Source organism: Cygnus olor, chromosome 2 (genome assembly GCF_009769625.2).
Source record: "Cygnus olor isolate bCygOlo1 chromosome 2, bCygOlo1.pri.v2, whole genome shotgun sequence".
Lineage (NCBI taxonomy): Eukaryota > Metazoa > Chordata > Aves > Anseriformes > Anatidae > Cygnus > Cygnus olor.
In genome coordinates, this window is record NC_049170.1 from 118,995,934 (window position 1) to 119,011,220 (window position 15,287).

The following is a 15,287-nucleotide window of genomic DNA, read 5'->3' on the forward strand; positions in this document are numbered from 1 at the left end:
AGATCGAACTCCTTGCCCCCGCGCTTATCTCCAGGTTGGAAGGAGCATGGCTCTAAAAACAGACAGAACTAGCTTTTAAGTACCTAAGCAGGGCAGTACCCTCGTTATTCACTCAAAAGCCTGCAATTTTCCACATTGCTAATGATTAGACATTGCAATAGCTCTTTATGAACATCATCTGTATAAGCTAATAAAGGACAGTTCTCTTCTCTTCTCTTACTGAGGCTACGTTACAGGTAATAGATATTGCCTCCAATATGAGTCACAAATATTACCTGTGATTACAAGGGCCTGGTTTCTCACAGGGGATCAGTGTTGAATTCCCACCTGCCAAAAGGGCAATTCATCCGAGGTGAAGTCTGACAAGTCTGTCACATGCTAAAAAGACTCACATTGTATTCCTCATTCAGTGAACACCGTATTTGGAGTACATCTCTCCTCAAGGAGAATACACCTTCATTACCTCTGGGGATGGAGAACCAACTCTGGAGCACATTATCATTTTATTAAGCTGCCCTTCATGTCCATGCAGCAAAAATTTAAGTTTTGCCTTTGAGCTGCTGCAATTCCCATGATTTCACCTTGTTCTCCTCTGAGCAGGATTTCCTGTTTCACTTCAACTTAGGCAACTCTATAATAGACAAAGTAGTAGACTAGCACAGAATGTTCCTTCCAATTCAATTTGCTTTCTTCTACAAATCTGTGTTCTACCTCTATTTTCTTGCTTTTTTTTCTGGTGCCCTTCTCAAAAAAAAATCTCTTGATCTAGCTTCCACACCTCACTTCAGAAGCAAAGAATTTAACATCACATTTACTAATATCAAAGGAGAGGGAACATAGAGACTAAAATTGAATTTAAGGAAAAAAACACCTTTCTTCATGCTGTAAGATCACCTCTAAAAGCAGACGTCAAGGAGCTTTCCTCATTATTGCCACCAATGCTTCTAACCAAAAATCTCTTAATTTTGCAAAAGACCACTGCAACCACCCAGAAAAATAGACAGGATGACCTCACTACATTCTTCACTAATATTTTTAGCAACACAAACAGCTTCATTTCTAAAACACAATGCAAATGCATACCCTTATCTGGGCAACTGAAAGGAAACATGCTTTAAGAGGCACTTCAAAAAACAAATTCCAAACTTCTTCAATAAATCATAGAATGGTTTGGGTTGGAAGGGACCTTAAAGATCCCATGTTCCAACCTCCCTGCCATGGGCAAGGGCAATTCCCACTAGACCAGATTGCTCAGAGTCCCATCCAGCCTGGCCCTGAACACCTCCAGGAATGGGGCAGCGTCTCTGTGCAGCTTGTGCCAGTGCCTCATCACCCTCTAAGTAAAGAATTTCTTCCTTATATCTAATCTAAACCTACCCTCTTTTAGTTTAAAGCCACTTGTCCTGTCACTGCACCCCCGACAAAGAGTCCCTCCCCAGCTTTCCTGTGGGCCCCCTTTAGGTACTGGAAGGACACTACAAGGTCTCCCCAGCACCTTCTCCAGTCTAAACATCCAGAGCTCTCTCAGCCTGTCTTCCTAGGAGAGGTGCTCCAGCCCTCTGATCACCTTCATGGCCCTCCTCTGGACCTGCTCTAACAGCCCGACACCCTTCTTGTGCTGGGGGCCCCAGACCTGGACACAGAACTCCAGGTGGGGCCTCACAAGGGCAGAGCAGAGGGGCACAATCACCTCCCTCGCCCTGCTGGCCATGCTGCTTTTGACATTGCCCATGATACGGCTGGCTGTGCTGCCTGATGAATCAACAACAGGGCCTCTCCTGACCCAGATGCAGAGAGAAACCCCATCGCCCACCCCTTCAAAAAGTTTTAAACCAGGCCACACCTAATGACCAAGATGCATGTTACTCCAGGTGGAAATCCTATCTCCCACGGCCACCTTACAACAAGTCCTAAAAATCTCATGTTGAAGCCACAGTGTAGTAGTCTTCAAGAAAGGCTGTCAATCCCTGACATCTGCAAGGTGCCATCTGGAGCTCTATTTATACTGTGCCGAGATGTGCGTCAGGCACAGAAGCGGTTACTTAATTAAAGCGCCTCTGACAGCCCCTGCCTTGTTAGCAGCCCTCACAGCCACAGGCTGGTCAGCAAAGCAAGTCCCTTCCACTCTGAAGGCAGGAAAGAAGCTGCAATTTTGCACAGGAACCAGGAAACGTGCCAAGTCCCTACTTCCCAATTCACTAATGAGGAATTTCAAAACTCAGTAATTCAGAATGTAAAAGGCATTTTCTACTTTTATTTTCATTGGGCATTTGGCACGATGCCAACTTTGTTCTTAGCTTTTCACAAAATAGGTGTTACACATGACCATCGTATGTATGAATAAAGGAGCAACTCAGAATTATGTGGGAGCTAATTCTGCTCTCCCTGCCAGCAGGGCAGGTGGAGCAAGACCCTCACGGGTCCCCAACACCACCAAGGGTGGAAGAGCATGAGACCAGAAGCGACTGCAGCCAGGCAGGTAAGAAAACATCATGCCTCAAAGAGTAGCTTTGAAATTGAGGTGGCCCAAACAATGCAGCTTCTTTCAAGTTCAGACAGAACTTGTACCAGGAACTGTAAGAAAAGAATAGTTTCAAGCACGTTTATGAGGCAAAGAGCACATTATTAGACATTATGTCACGATTCCGTATGTATATAATTATAAAACTTCAGTTCTGAGGGCTAGCATCTATTTACATTACTCTTTTCACTGTATTTGTGCCAAAACACAATCCACATAATGAATCAGGCAAAAGTTCTTCTCCAACAGTAAAAAAGAAAAAAAAGTTGACTGGCTTTTGCAAAACCCCACATCTCTTATCTGTCAGAAAGGGAAATTTCTGTGCCTTGGTTAACAAGTAGAAGTTGGAAAACAAATCAAGGTTTTCTGACATTCTTATTGCTAGGAAACAGCCCACAGCTTGTAAAAGTGCTTTTTCTTTTTTTTTCCTTTTTTTTTTTTTAATTGATGGAAACAGTCTTTGCACAGCTGCCTGCAACTTTGTCTTTTGCAAAGTTAACTGAAGGTTTAGTCAGCTTTTTTTTTTTTTTTTAAAGTGTAATTTTGCCAGACTACACATCTCTCTCCAATTATGGAGATTAATGCTTTGCAAAGAATGGTGCTTTTGGGTATGTAGAGCTTCAGGTGGTTTTATTCAAGTTACTGACTCCATACTGGTGGGGAGGTTTCCCTGTAATAAGCTCTTTTAAAAATGATTAGCATGTAAAATTACGCAGTGTTTGCAAACAATTCTGTAAGAAACAGCCAACAAAAATTCCTGTAATTCTTACACCAAAATCAGACAAGTCAGCAGCAATGCCTCTCCTTCTTTACCACTCTCTCTCTGGCTAACCAAGACCACAAACACTGATTAGAGCACGAGCAGCAGTGTCCCCTCCTCAGCCAGTTGTCCTTCTGCTCCTCTCCCTGCATCAACTTTCAGTTGTGCAACCTTCCATAGTTAGATGCAGAAAACTGGATTACTTTGCTGTAGCAAGTTAGAAACAACACTACCATAATCATGGTAAAATCTTCAAATAATCAGCAACTTCCAAAACGGTTTCAAACTTTTTCTTCTTCATATGGATACTTACGAACATGCAGAGTTCATATCCTCCCTATGAACACATTTCAAAAAAATCATATCTAGATTTTTGGCAAATCAGCTTACTGCTCTATTTGCATATTACATAATTACAAATCTACTTCAGGTCTCTATTGGAATCAATCTGAAAGATAACAGCAATGTATCAAGAAATGAGAAGAAGTGCTGGATGGGTATGAAGAATATTATTAAACAGCTTCTTGAAGTTCGATTTTACTTCCTCTTCAACTAGCCTCTTTACCTTTCTTGGCTAAATCTTTGGCAGTTTAAAACAACTAACAAAGTGCATCAATAAATCCTTCCATGGAATATCACCAACTTATGAAACAGACAACCTCGGACAAAAAAAACACAGACAACAAAACCCACAACTCTTTATGTATGACAACTGTACCCCCACCTTATTAAACTCTGGTTGTGTTGACAGAACATTAATGTGAAATTGCTCTGTTGTATCATATACCCATGAATTGAAAAAAAAGCGTACTTTATCTTTGAGTCTTCCACATAAGATAAGTAAAGGCAAATTTACACACTCCACCCCCTCTTTTTGTTCAGACTGAGATCTGAGAAGTTTTGTAAGAGATATTTTAGGGTTTTTGTTTAAAGCGTTCATTCGGTTTACATCAAGTCTCTTCCAATTAGTAGGTAACACAAGTATCTGTACAGAGTATTTTTAATTACAATAGACAAATCATCTCGAGTTTACTAGTAAAATACTTGCAATGTAACAATAACATAAGCATTATATACTATAAAAGAGCTCCTAGTCCAGTTACACAATATATTCTTACATAACAACCTTCATTTCATCTGAATTTAATAGAAATACACACACTGGAGGATGGAAGGAAAACTGTATCAATACAAGCACCATTTTATCAGTGTAAACTGCCTAACCCAAGCACAACTACACTAAGTAAGAAACGAATATCCATACTTTTGACATACCATCACAGCTAGTAGGCAGCGACGAACCCAAAATAAAATTTGAGATAAAACACTGACATTTATAATCCCTGCAATATCATGAAAACACCGCCATTCAAAAGGAAAAAGAATGAGAATTGCTGCAGCCATTTCTGCAACACATGTAATAGACAAAAGAGCATATTTTACAGAATGGAGCACAAACATTCAACCATATAAAAAGGGGAGATAAGTTACAAGATAAGATCAGTCACAAAACAGAATATGAACACAAAATTTGGGAATTTAGAAGCAGCTATCTCAAATGTTCATAGAAATCAGGTCTCAGCAAAGTGCCATCCTGAATAGATTTTATATTGCAGCTTTGCTAAGAGAGGTCTGATCTGTGACTTCGTGATGAAAGTCAAACTTGCCCTTTAATTACTTCTCCAGTGCCACTTTCTACCTCAAAAATACACGTTGTTTTCAATCTGTTCAAACTGAAAACACCATGCTGGCCTTTCAAACGTATCTTCAAGAGTAGTAATGAAGATTGCTGTGCTGTGTTTCTATCATATAGACACTAGTTTCAACTCATCTGTCCAAATAAAAAGCGGGCAATTCAAATAACGAACACACTACTCCCCCACACACACTACCAAAACTTTCCCAAACTCCAGAAAAAAAAAAAAGCAAAAATAGCGTTTCAAAAATAATCCTTAGCAGGTAAGAAAAGCTATTCATAGCACGAAAAGTTCTGAAGTCGGAGTGGCATAACACAGCAAGACATCTGGAACCCACCTAGCCAAAGCAACTTTACATTTCATTTTCAATCAACAGGTAATCAATACATATTGGAGAGAAATTCATATAACACTTTAAGTCACAGAAAGCAGGCTACCACATTCTACAACAGCTGATTTTCTAGGTACACCAGCTACTAGAGATTTATATACAGCATTCCGTAATCATTTTACCTTGATGTGATAAAGGCAGCAGGCCCAGCTGCAAAATCTCTTCCCAGAAGAAACTGTCAGCATCTTGGATGCACATAAAAAAGCTCCACTAGCAACTGCCGTTGGTTGCTTGAGCTCAGAACCCTGCTGGAGCAATGCAAACCCCAACTGCAAACCCCAACAACAAAAGGAAAATACACATGTGGAGATGGACAGAAGACAAGCAAGAATTCTCCTCACACCCCAGGGGCTTCTCCTAGTCGTTTAAGAGCAACCAGCCCTACCTGAATCTCTGAGCAAAAGTTTTTACATCAATAAATTTGTTTTGATATTTCTATCAACAAATGCCAACAATATAATTTAGATATTAACAATCCAGATGTGTTAAAATCCCATTGTCTTTAGAAAACATCAAAATATATCCACTTCCAACCCTGCTTACAAAGGGAAACAGCTGATACATGGCTAGTTGTCTTCCAACGGAACTCAAATCTGAACTAAAAGCAGATCTGCAACATGAGTTAGCCCATAGAGGAGTGACTTTCGCAATAACCACCACGGAATCCCTAACTAGTTCCCCGAACAAGTTACTGTTAGTGATTTCTCTATCACCATCAATCACACTGCAAGCTTTTATGACAAAAAAAATCATAAAAACTTGTACACAGAAATCATTATTCTGAAAAATCGGCTACAAAATGCACGCATGAACTCTAGCAACTAGGTTAGTAATTTACATTTTTTTTTTTTTTTTTTTGCTTGCTTGGTATCAGTGCATTCAACCAGGCCTTGCAGTATAATATAACATTACGTAAGCCTGCATCTTGTAATCAAGCTTTGCTTCTTCACAGATTACTATTTCTAAGGACCTCACTAACAGCTAATGCTCTGGTGCCAAGTTGGTAGGGTATTAGATTTTTTTTTTTCTCCCCTTTTCGGAAACTCCTCGTGTAGTATCATGGAGCTACAGACCAACATCAGGAGCATAACTGTTCTTGAGCAATACACACATGCAGAAGGAGAGGCATAGCAGCCTGGACACTGTCCAAATGACTCTGGAGCAGCTCGTGAGACAGCCTGGTATGCACGCTATACTTTTCAGAGTACCCACCTTACACAATAGTTTTCATTTTGACCTGTTTCATTTTACCGTAGTATGTGAGCAAACCCAAACTTTGCAATACAAGCCTCAAGATCCTCACAGAGCAGAGCCAGTCATCCACTAAAATTATTACTTTAAAAACAAAGGCATAAGAACACACTGATAACAACCAACCCCACAGGATAACATAAGGAAAACTTTCCAACAATTCTACTCCAACTGTCACTCTCATATCAAAAGGAGCAGAAGGACACACACCATTCCTATCCTCCCACATAAACCTACCTCCAGTTTAACCAGAATAACTGAAATTCTAAGAAATTTACAAATAGCCTTGTAGCTTTTTTTTTGAAGTGTTTTTCACTTCAAGTTTTGCAAAACTATGTATAACCTTAGCGATATTGGAAGTACACGGAGGGACAAACCATGTTTTAAACAGACAACACAAAAGACCTCAAAATAACCGCTGCCCTCTCCTCCAGCAGGCGCAAATCTGCTTGGTACACTTCTAATTATAAATATGGTAACATGACATGGGGAGAGAGCCAGCCCCTTGAGGAAGATCTCAGACACTACTAACCCAAATCTGTGCCGAGCAAAAGGCCAGATCAACAGATTACAGTACAATATATAGTGGGGTTGGTTGGTTTTGTGATTTTTTTTTTAAACCTACAAAACATACAGCTATTTATACAAAGTGTACAATGTTAACATACCTCCAAAGTGCAGGTACATCTATCTTACACTAATCTATTATCCCAAAGATTCCTGCTTCTGTTTCTGGCTCCATAACTGGCACTGCTCAAGTCCTTTTCTCCACATTCTCAGGTAAATTCTCTTCACTATTCCCCATAAAATAAAACCATTTGGAGCTCTAGATGGCATTTAGAGTAAGTATAACTGTATCCTCTGCACACTTTTATTTAAACTAAACTTAATGATTTGTACATCCAATTTCTTTCTTGCTAGTATTTGTTCTTTGGTGCTAAATTGTAAGGGAAAACATTAATTAACAGCAAAGTCCCTTCTCCATGTGCTTCATCTCCTAAGAACATCCCAAAGTACTAGATATTAATTTATTTTAGGTCCACAACATAAATATATCATAAGTGTGCACAAGCTTGCTTTATTATGAAGTTATGAAGTGCTTCTATTATCTAGTACTCCTCATGCTACTGCCAAGCTATACGAACTTCAACTCTAAGATGCATCTTTTTCCATCTTCATTACTTTTCCAACACAGTTAAGATAACTTATACTGTGCAATCAACCCATTGATTTCAGAAGCGTAGTTCTTCCAGAAAGCCTACTACGCCAACCACTTCTCACATTTACGTAGTGGTAGGAAAGACATCCGACCTGCTCATTCTCTCCCAAAGTGAAATACAGGCGCAACTTTAAATGTGAACGCATTGCTCGGCTCGCCGACAGAACGCACCACTTAATTACTTCAGGCATGAAACAGATGGTAGAGTAAAAACAACTACGGCTAAAAGAGGGCTAAACTAACATGTCAAGGTTACTGCTGAGTACCTTGGTTTCAGGCACGAGTTGTTTTTCTTTAATCTCTAGATAAAGTAAAGAAAGACGGCGATGCCAGGCTCTGCTCATGCGATTCCCCCAGCAGCCAGGTTAGCAGCCCTACCTCCACCCCGCAGTCAGACAAAACTTTGGGGTCACCGCAGAAGCAAAGCCAGCCCCGGCCGGCCCCACAGCAAGGGTAAACCAGGGTAAGGCTGGACGCGGGGTACGGCTCCCTGGGGAGCAGAAAGAAGCCAAGAGCCGAGAGGGCGGCAGGTCAGCCCTGGCCAGCACGACGTTGCCCTGCCTGCCTGCCTGCCGCCGAGGGCGAGCAGGGAGGCGCAGGCCGGCTGAGTCATCCCTCGGAGCAACTTCGCTGCCAGGGCTCCGCCGTCAAGCCGCGGACAGGGAGCGCCCCAACCCGCCCGCCCGGGGGTCCCCACCACCGCCATCACTACCACCCCCCCGTACCCCGACTCCTCGCCTCCCAGCCCTCGCCGAGCCCCCTTGCGGCAAGGCGGTGGAGCCGGACAGCCCCCCGCCGGCCTCCCCGCGGCTCCCTACGATGGAACGGGGCGGCCCAGGGGCCCGCGCCCCCCCGCCCTTCCCAGCACCACTCACCCCGGGGGCCGGCGGCGGCGGCCCCGCGCATCGTGCGGCGGGCGGGCGGCAACGGCGCCCCCCGGGCCCGGCGGCTGGGCGGGGGCCCCCCCGAGCGGCTCAGGCAGGCGAGGAACGGGCGGTGCGGGGCCGGGGGAGCCGGGGCGCAGCCGCCACCGCTGTTTGTTATTGTCGTCAGCCGCTTCCGGAGCCGGGGAACGCCGGGAGGGGGCGGCCCCGGGGAGGAACCGGGCGACGGAAGCGGTGGGGCCGGGCCTCACTTCTCCTCCTTGTAGCGGCGGCGCGGCCGCCGGGCCGATTTCAGTCCCCCCGACGCCTGGGAACGACCTGCTCTGCCTTCCCCAGGCCGAGGGGATCCCCTCGCCGCCTCCCCGAGTTGGCTCATGAGTGTTTTTTTTTGTTTTTTTTTTTTTGGCACGAAGCAGCCCTTGAGCCTCCTCGGGGGCTGGCCTCTTGTTCCTATGCTGGGAAAGCGAAAATAAACTTTGCACGCCTCGCTTTCGGGTTTCTCTTTTATTTTTGGTTTCTCTCGTGGTCTAGTCACGTACAAAAGAGCAGGATAGTGGGCGGCGTGAGGGGGTTTGCCTCAGCTGCAGGTGGGAGTCACGGTGCTTGGGTTCAGGACATCCTTAGAAGAAGCAAGGCTCCCTTACGTCATATCTTCTCCATATCATATTCTTTGTGTTATATTTTCTGCGTATTGTTGGGTTTTCTGTACTGCAGCACCGTGACCTCTCCTGTAACATAAACCATAGGCAGCAGGTCAGGGAATAGAAGAAATTCAAAGCACAATGTCGTGGTCAGAATAGGAAGCAAGCGCAAAAGAGGAGGAATGCAAAGTGAGAGCACAGGCATCTCATTTTCAGCCTGCAGGACAGATGCATTTAGTAAAACAACTAGGGTCATTATAAAGAACATTTTCTTCCTCCTCACCTGAGGTTTCCTCTTAGGCCTGTTTAAATCTCATGTGCACAGCCCTTCACCCAATTTTATTTTTTCCTTAGTTCATCAGCCAAAAACCACGCTTTCTTACAAGCTAGACCAGGCTTATGGTTCTCACAGTAAACTGAAGTAGTTATTTCTGTCAGGTTGAAGAGCTTCCTGCCTGTCTGTCACGTTAAAGACAACAATGAACAGCCACAGCTTGTGCAGACAGGTATTTGTTCTTGGAAAACACTGCTGTGGGATTTACAAGTAAATAAGACCTCGTTACCCCCAGTTGCTACCATGTGGCACCTGATACCGAGTGCTTTCTGACTCCTGCAGCCTGTAGGGAAACGTGGCCTAGTTACCCACATTCTGGAAGACGACTTTGGCACTTCAGAGTACAACCGTGACTGGAGTAGAGAAGGCATTGGTACCGAAATGAGCAGACATAATTTAATGGGAAATATGATCAGGGCAATTGAGCAATTCAGGGCAGCTTTGTGTAATTTAACTTTGATTACTCAGACACTGAAGTGGCGGTGCCAATGGGCTTGGTAGTTTCCTGACAAAGCACCTCTGCCATTCAGGCTTTCAGCAATTGCATAAAGGCTCTAGGCACTGAAGTGCTGTTTAGTCTTCGACGGCAGGCACGTATGGGACACCTTGATTTCAGAGGCAGCTCAGGAAGGACTGAAGCAGCAACAGGAGTAAGCAAAGCACTGCTAGCAGAGCAGGTTGGTCTGGCTTGATCCTGTAACATTTCATTATGTTGCTTCCTCTCAAAGTGATCCAGAGCCACTTCATGCCAAGCAACTAATTACAGTGGCTTTTTTTTTTTTCTCCACGAGCCTGTCTGAACAAAAACAAACAAAAGTTTAACATCATATCTAGCGCTTCTGCCCTGAAAAGCTGTATTTTATGAAGACTATTTTGCTCCAGGATGTGTATAAAAAAGCATTAATTTGGGGTTGCTGATAATTCTTCACGTTTTCAAAGCGCTGTACCAAATTTAAGTTAGTATTCTTTCAACGTATTGTTCAGAATTCACCAGTACATTGTTTTCACATTCTGTAAAACAGCCAAGGAGGTTGAAGGAGTTTTTCACTGTGTGCTTTTAATTTTGGGAGCTAAATTTGGTATACCAAGGAATGTGTCTCTTAAGTTACGTGTTCATGCAGCTGTAGTTGGGGAGCAAAAAGAAAGGGGTGCTCTGTGAGGGCAGGCAAGCTGGCAGCCGAGGCTGACGGCTAGGTTGGCAGGAGCACTGTCATCATGAACAAAGAGTGCAGTCCCACTGTACCAGAAAGAGGTCTGGTGATGAAAACCTGGTTCAGCCACCAGGTCAGCGGCTGGGAGGCAAATCCATGGTGACAAGGCAGGCCTGGGGTTGAGCCAGCACAGTGCATCAGGATCCATGGGGTCACAGCTGCAGTGTACCTCAAGAAAGGCCAAGGCCAAGGGCTGAAACGTAAATGCAGCTCCTGAGCAGAGGGGAAGCAGCCCCCCAGGGCCTCCCACACAGTCCTTTCACAGCAGCCTGACCAGGTCCCCATGACCACACCATGTCACAGCTGGCCTCGAGCAGGACAGCCAACCCCTTGGAAGGGCTTGCAGAGCCTGTTTGGGCCATGAGAGCTGCCATAAGTGGGTATAGACACTGCAAATGTGATTTATATTTCAAAATTCCAGTTGCAAGCCAAAGCTATGTATTTAAAAAAATTGAAGCAAGGTTGGTTAGCTACTTACTACAAACTATGGGGGTTGTAATTTCATGAAGTCAAGAATGCTTTTTGAGTGAAAATGCTTTAGAGAAATATATATACATATATTGATTTAATTCAATTCCAAAAGAAAACTAGGAGACATGAATTAGTCTGAGTACTCCCAAAACAAATGGGACAAGACTGTGAAAACTCTTGTTTGATTTACAGTGTTTTAAGAAAGACATTCAGTGTCAATCTAAACTTTCAAGGATTACAGTGGTTAATTAGCATCATATTGTTATCTTAACTGGGCAGTTTCACTGTCAGCCATTTAATTGCTTACATGCTTCTCTTCTGGAGATGTTTGTTCACATGTGATTCCATAGCACCTCTGAATTTTCTCCATGACACCAAATAAGCTAACTCCTCGAGTTCTGCTCCTAAGTGTTTATTCCCATAGTGCATCCCTAACACTTCTGTCAGGCATACCCTTTAAACTGATAGCACTAGGTCAGCAGAATGATTTCAGTATCAAACATGGAAGTAGCATATCAATCTTTCTGTAGCTTCTTCATCTGCAGTTGTAACCTGCCTTGCCAGTAATGGACCAATACTGTTGGTATTTATTCAGTTCCAAATGTACTTGAAAAACCACATCTTCCTGTTTTCTTTAGCTCTTCTTGCCCATAACTGTCCCTGTGCACTTCTGCTTCCCTTACACTTGATATCTTTATCAACTTCCCTTCAATTTTGTCTTTTTTGAGGGGTGAGGGGTCAGGGGGTTAGGATAATGGACATAGCTGCTTTCCCTTCCCGGCTGAGCCAGGCTGATGTTTGAAACCTAAGTTCCTTGTCTCTCCATTCACACTCACTGAGTCTTTGCAGCATCTTTTAAAGAAATCTTGAACAAGTATTTGTTTTCAGTTTAAGTTTTCCTGCAACAAAACAAGTTAATCACTTTTTAAAATAGTGGGGTTTTTAAAGCACAAAGTAAATTACTGCTCTGAACTGGAGTGTACAAAGTAAATACCAGCCTCCAACAACACAAGTTCTCCTCCATATTAGGCAGAGAGGCTTAAAGAACTTTGATTATCCCTTAATGGAGCCTGGCACTCCACAGCAAACACCAAGTACTGTCCCATCTCTTGCTTCTTTCTAGAGCACAGACTGGTCCATAAGCTCCCAGTAATTTGTTTTTGAATGGTCAGTGACTCAGGAGCAGCTGATGCCATTTTTGACAGCACACCACTCCCTCTGACCCTTTTATGGATCATTCCTAACCAGTGATTTTAACATCACGTGACTCTTCCCAATATATTTCTGTAATTCTGACTACATAGGTTTTGAATTCATAAGTGAGTAACTTGATTTTTTTGTGTTCATTGCCTGAGCTCTGTGCAGGAAGCTAATTATTTAGCTTCAATTTAACATCTAGGTCATGCGATCAGGTTTTGGTCCTGGGCAGAAACATGCAAATGACATTTAAACCTCAGATAAAATAGTCAGAATGGACATACCTTCAGACGTGGTTAAGAGCAGGAGCTTTGAAAGGAACACAGGCCACCTGAATAATCATATAAAAATCCTCTTTGCTCATTTTAATTTAGAGACCTCGTTTGTGTGTAATGTTACAACCAAACCTTCCCGCACCACCTCCTCTCCACAACACATGGAGGATACTGAACACAAGGAAAAACAAGTAATGCACTAAACACTACACAGAACAGTAATAATAATTACAATTATATAAAGGCATTGCTGTATTAGTATTACTGAGTATTTCATGTTATTGGGAATAGAATTGACTTTTTAATATGTAGCAGCCTTTTTTTTTGTATTAAAGCACTTCAATCACATTCACATATACAACTATAGTTTTAAATGTTAAGTCTAATTCCTACAGACAAGAAAATTAATTATATAAACAGATATCCGGGTTGAAGAAGTTATCCCAGGAATTCAGTTGGCCTAAGTTGCTAGAAAGCTGTGGAGACACCTCTTCATTTTAGAGTTATGGCATGGGATACGCTGTCCCCATTTGCAAAACATCATTCCAAATACCTGGTGGTCTTTCTGTTCACAGATCACATATTCCCATCCTCTCATGACTTGCATCAGTCACTGTCCCGGATCAGTCACCGTAAAGAAATAATTCACAAACGAAGGGGTGCAGGCTTACCTGTGAGACTGCAGCTCCTCTCAGCCTCAGTGGTGAACTTTACATCTCACTGTAACTCTACCACAGTACACAAAGCCACATTCAAATGGCATTATTCAGGGAAAAGGGATTTGGGATGTACTCAGCTGAAAACCCAGGCCACGAGCCAACCAATGTCCCAGCACCCAGCCTGGAGATGCCCCTCATCAGGCACTGCCCTGAGACAGCCTCATACTCTTCTAGACCATGTCCACTCCTATGTTTAGTTTTTAATGGGCAGTCTATTTTTTAAAGGCTAGAAAAAGTATGATTACATATAATCTAAGTCAGTAACTTAGGCATTTTGTTTGTTTGTTTGTTTGTTTTCTTTTGTTGTTGTTAAAAAGTACTGCTTGGATTTTATATTAGCGTATAACTTCTCCCCACCCACAAGTTTTGAATTAACTCAGATTAGAAATTCAAGATGCAGAAACTCTTCATTTAATGTAATTTATTAATTATATTTAAATAAATTATTAAGAGCCTCAAACCAAATTTATAAAACCCACTTTGTGCTTAAATGAAGATGAATTGTGAAAAGAAAATATCACCTATTAACATATTGAATTATTTTTTCTCCTTTGGTCTTGTAGCTTATAGCATTCAGCGCTTTTTGTTTCATTTTTATTCATTTTTATTCCTGAATGGAATGGAAACAAAACCATCATTTTCTTCTAGCTCACAGATTCTTAATGCAAAGAATTAGTCATTGACCTCAATTAACTGAATAAACTGAAGTGACGATTCTTTGTATCACCAGAAGAGGCTATACCTAAGTACCATTCCTAAGTACCTAGTTTAAGTATTTTTAAAAGATTATGTAGGAGTAGACTAATTTAAGCTAGATTTTAAATCATTTTCAAATAATAAAAAATAAAAATCTGACTTCTGAGTGTACTTGCATTCATTACTCATTCTTAGAAGCTTTTTTATATTCATTGATGAGATCAGCTGTGGGTGCTGGCAGAATCCTCTTTCAGGGTTTTGCAGCTTTGGAATTTGCTCTGCATTTGAGCTTTGCAATACAGCAACTCTGAAGTCTGCTGGTTTCATTGCATCATTTATGTTCCCTATGCATTTTAAAAGCATGTATAGATTGTTGAAGCCAATGCAGAGAGGGAATTGTTTAAAGAGATAGAGATCGTGGAAGGCTATTTTGCAGTTAAAAATACTCAAAGATCATAAAATGAATATTTTTCTAGAATGTATTTCTAAAATGATTGTGTTTGGTACATTTATGCATCAACACATGAAGGACACCGAAATGGAGACTAACAGGTAAAAATCTCTACTAAGAACAAATTACTGTTTTCTGCTTAAATAAGCAAATTAGCGATAATGCAGATCACTATCTGCATAATCATTTGGGCACGGGAAAATAAGAAAAAATATGTCAAAACTGTAATCTCACCACCATCAAATTCTTAATAGGATTCTTTTCTTGAAGACTGGTTTGGGTTTTTGCTTTTCTTCATTTTTTACAGCATATATACAAAATCAGGTTTGTGCATAGAGGTTTTCTGTGTTCATGATTTAACTGTGAAGAAATGAGCTTCAGTGAGTAGTATGTCTATTGTTTCCTCTAACATATAACCTGAGTCAATGAAGCTTTACTGTTTTGGATCCATTTTCATGGAATTATTCTGAGCAGTATTATTGTTATTCTTAGTCTTTTTAGGTGTATTAACTGAATTAAACTGTTGGCATCATGATGAAAAAGTGTGCTGTAGGTGTCACATCAAACTA

At 42.0% G+C, this 15,287-nt stretch overlaps 1 protein-coding gene across 2 annotated transcripts in view; it reads right to left on the reverse strand.

Annotated features, from left to right (window-relative positions):
- The window catches only part of RB1CC1 (RB1 inducible coiled-coil 1), a 78,066-nt gene extending 69,166 nt beyond the window's left edge, over positions 1 to 8,900 (reverse strand). For both annotated transcript variants that reach the window (XM_040550422.1, XM_040550421.1), the window contains exon 1: positions 8,715 to 8,900. The gene's annotated coding sequence lies outside the window, so the exon portion shown is untranslated. The remainder of the gene's footprint in view (positions 1 to 8,714) is intronic.
- Positions 8,901 to 15,287: the final 6,387 nt, after the last annotated feature.